Source organism: Hydra vulgaris, chromosome 11 (assembly GCF_038396675.1).
Source record: "Hydra vulgaris chromosome 11, alternate assembly HydraT2T_AEP".
Taxonomy (NCBI): Eukaryota; Metazoa; Cnidaria; class Hydrozoa; order Anthoathecata; family Hydridae; genus Hydra; species Hydra vulgaris.
In genome coordinates this window covers 17,552,501-17,556,761 of record NC_088930.1, presented here as the reverse complement: position 1 = coordinate 17,556,761, position 4,261 = coordinate 17,552,501, and the positions used below count along the sequence as shown (strand labels likewise).

Sequence of the window (4,261 nt, the reverse complement as noted above, 5' to 3'; positions counted from 1 at the left end):
GAAGTAAATTTGAAAAAATCTACAAATGTGTTTCTTTTAAAATATGCTCTTGGCCTTAAAGCATTCTCAAATACATAGTTTATATAACTATATTGTACGAGACTAATTCAATACGACGGCACATCTGGTTTTAATCTCGAAATTAATACCCGTATAAACACGTGTTTGTTACGATCCAGGCGTAAACCAAAAACACGTGGATTTCACGGGAAGTTTAACTGGAGTTTTACACGTGTTTTCTAAGGTTTCAAACACGAGTTTTTTGAGGTTTTAAATACGTGTTTTTGAGGTTTTAAATACGTGTTTTATGAGGTTTTAAATTCGTGTTTTCTATAGTTTAAAACGGACTTATGGCGTTTAATAAAGTTTCCAAACGGAAACTTTATTTAATGCCTTAAGTTAGTTCAGGCATAAGTTTTCCAAACTTATGCCTGAACTAACAGCTGTTCAGCACGGTTTAATGATAAACCAAAAATACATTAAAAATAAGCTAATAAAAGACGCTTGGCACATGGTTACCATACATAATAATTAATTTCGATTGATCGCCTCTTCCGTCATTATAAAATCTAAAATCGTATAACAATACGCTTTCGCATTTTTACAAACAATTCCAGTAGCATCGAATGTTCTTTTTAATTTTTCTTAAAAGTCGGGTCTCGAACTTTACTAATTCCTCAATTGAGGTAACCTGTTCAAATTTAATTTCATTCAACTCTTTATCTAAAAACTAATGCAGTAGCATAAATTTCTTTTTATGTAATGGTGTGATACAATCACTTTACGCTAAAACATGGCATCATCCATGGGAGAGGTTTCGTTTGTCTGATTTTTTGGTCGATCTGTATTGGTAATGGTTTAATGATTCGCCAAGTTTTATAATAAATAACAAAATAAATGATTATCTTAGTCTATTGTTTTGTATTGTACCTAAATAAATGCACTATAAAAAATGCTGTTTGAAAAAACCAGAGTGATGATTCGATGGAAGAGTAAAATTGCTTTTTTCCTTATTAATCACGCTTGTTTGTGTCTGTACATTTAAACGGAATCGACCCTTCATTCTTCTTTTCAAATTGTTTTTTAGAGCCTACTTCAACGTAAATAAGAGACGCCCTTTAAGAATTTATGAAACCCATTAAAAAACATAATTCATCAAATATACTATTGTACTTTTTAAATATTATAAACTTTTAAATTAAATGCAAATAAGTTATTACTTTTGAAAGACCCAGAAGCCCGAGTATGCACAAGTATTTTCATTAGCATTTGTACCAGGATGTAAATCCTCTCTTAATTGATTTTTGCTTATAAATATAGAAATCTTTAAAGGTTGATTCGAAACCATCTCATTTAGGTTTTGTTGCTTGTTAAAGTGCAAATATCCTGTTTTAAGATAAATTAGACTAATATACAGTCAAATATAGGTAATAAATATAAATATAAGTTATACATACATTTAAAAAAACCAAATCCACACATGCCCCCTGTTCATTAATAGTCACCTACCTTAATCAACATTAATATTATTATCTTCATTAAGTTTCTGAAGTCTTCTTTAAATATATTGTCTTCATCTAGATTATGTGATAACGGTAAAACTCCTAAAAGATAAAATTTGCAAAAACAAAATTTACCAGAAATATTAGTGTCATTTTAAATCTCTATATACACACAAACAAAACAAAAACAGTTCAATATGTGCTAATGCATATCACTAGCCATAGTCTGCTTGATAATAGACCCTTACCTTTATCAGCAAAAAAATATATCATTTCTGCAATTAGATAGACTATGTAAGAAATTTTCTTGCTGGCTTCAGCTAATGCCATATTTTTAATACTGCTGACTCATTTTTGTATCTTCTCAAACAATTAAAAATTAAATTAACATTTACATAATAATTTTCAAATATAAACAATTGATTTACAGATAAGTAAATTTACTTACGGACAGTATTTTGCAACAAAGTATTACTAGATTTTGGTGTCAATATTGGTAGAGAAAGTTTATTGAAGCATAGGTAGTAAATTGGTGCAGCCTCGCAGCTCGAAGACAAATTTAAAAATTCAGGAAATAAATTCCAGCTAAGGCTTATCAATATTTTTTCATATATTCTTTCTACTATGCTGAACTTGTTCTTTTTTGTTAAATAATTATTATTAAAAGGATATCCTATAGCATTTAGTACACACACATTTATATAGGAACAACACTAGTATTTTTCAAATATATAACAATAATAACAATACTAATAATAATAACAATAATACTGTTAACACAAAAAATGTATTATATATATATATTTTATATATATATATATATATATATATATATATATATATAATATATATATATATATATATATATATATATATTTATCGCAAAAATACATACAGATACAAATACACACAAATATACATACTCCGAAACAAACACACATATGTGTGTATATGTGTATATATTACGTATACATAACATGTACATTTATTTACAAGTGTATGTATGTATGTATGTATGTATGTATGTATGTATGTATGTATGTATGTATGTATGTATGTATGTATGTATGTATATATATATATATATATATTTTCTTTTTATACATACATACATACATAATATATAGACTTATACATGCACACATATATACATATGAATACATAAATAAACACATACATATTTTATATATGTATTATACATACATATATAAAATATACATTGTATAAATTATATAGATACACAAGTGTGTATGTATATAGATACACGTGTGTGTATATATATGTATATATATATATATATATATATATATACACATATATATACACACGTGTATATTTATATATGTGTGTGTGCTTGTGTGTGTGTGTGTATATATATATATATATACATATATATATGTGCATATAAATACACATATATATATATATATTTATATATGTGCATATAGATATATATATATATATTTATATATGTGCATATAGATATATATATATATTTATATTTATATGTATATATATAAAATAAAAAAATATATATATATATATATATATATATATATATATATATATATATAATATATATATATATATATATATATATGTGCATATAGATATATATATATATATATATAGATATATATATATATATATATATATATATATATATATATATATATATATATATATATATATATATATATATATATATATATATATATATATATATATATATATATATATATATATATATATATATATATATATATATATATATATATACACATGCTAGTACTTAACAAAAACTGAATTTATTTAACATATAATTTTCTCGACAAATGTTTTCCTGAATGTTCTTAATACACACTCTAAAACCTTCCGAATAATAAAAATGCAATAAATTTAAAAAATAGCGTGCTTTTAGTAATGGTTTCACATTCGTTGCGAAAACTTCTCATAATTTAATACTCCATTTTTGTAACTGAAAAACCATCACTAAAAACTTATTATCCAAACTGGTTTTTTGGTAAAATATAGTAGTTAATTTCACGGAGTCAAAACCCTATTCTTGACACGTGTTATTCTTGGTATTTTCGGGAGTTTTAAACACGCAACAGAAACCACGCGTAACTTTTAAACGAGTTGTGCCGACTGGGTATGGGCTCTGAGGAGATTTTGTTTTCATACTTTGTTTCAACCATAGTTTGGAGGAGGCTGATATATTTTTTTATTACGTAACTTTAATAAAACATCATGTTAAACCATTAAAAACTTTTTTAGAATTTAAAAAAATTTTGGCAGGCTACATTAAGTTATAAAATATTCGAAAATTTAACAAAAGAAGTGATATCTATGTTTGTCTACAGAGCAGTAATTTTTGTACAGTTACATATAAACACTGACATTTAAAGCAAGAAAAAGTATTGAAGTCAAATAAGATAACCAAATAAAAGTGGATTATGGCAAAAATAAAAGTGGATTATGGCAAATGATTGTGGCATTTCTTGTATTGTATTAATTGAAAAAAAAAGATTTAAAAAACTAAACTAAGTGGTTAATATCAAACATTTTAATGAAAAAAGAGTAATAAAAAAAAGAAAATAAAATTATCAAAAAAAAAGAACAAAATAATTTGTCGTGCTATGAATATTTTTGCTATTATAAAATGTGTTTTGTATGTATAAACTCTTGAAATATTTCACTTGAATTTGCATGTGTGCAATTTCTAAATGTGTTACTCATCAAATATAATGTCCGTGTTC

General features: G+C 24.5%; 1 long non-coding RNA gene across 3 annotated transcripts; it reads right to left on the bottom strand.

Annotated features, from left to right (window-relative positions):
• Positions 1–501: 501 nt before the first annotated feature.
• On the bottom strand, positions 502–2,188 carry LOC136087203 (uncharacterized). Of its 3 annotated transcripts, none has more exons than XR_010641622.1 (4): positions 1,951–2,188; positions 1,510–1,862; positions 1,221–1,386; positions 502–1,116 (listed from the first exon to the last, which is right to left on the bottom strand). It is a non-coding gene; the product is annotated as an uncharacterized LOC136087203 (long non-coding RNA). The 3 variants fall into 3 exon arrangements; XR_010641621.1 differs by having other exon boundaries at positions 507–1,116; positions 1,510–1,604; positions 1,751–2,178; XR_010641620.1 differs by having other exon boundaries at positions 508–1,116; positions 1,510–2,173.
• Positions 2,189–4,261: the final 2,073 nt, after the last annotated feature.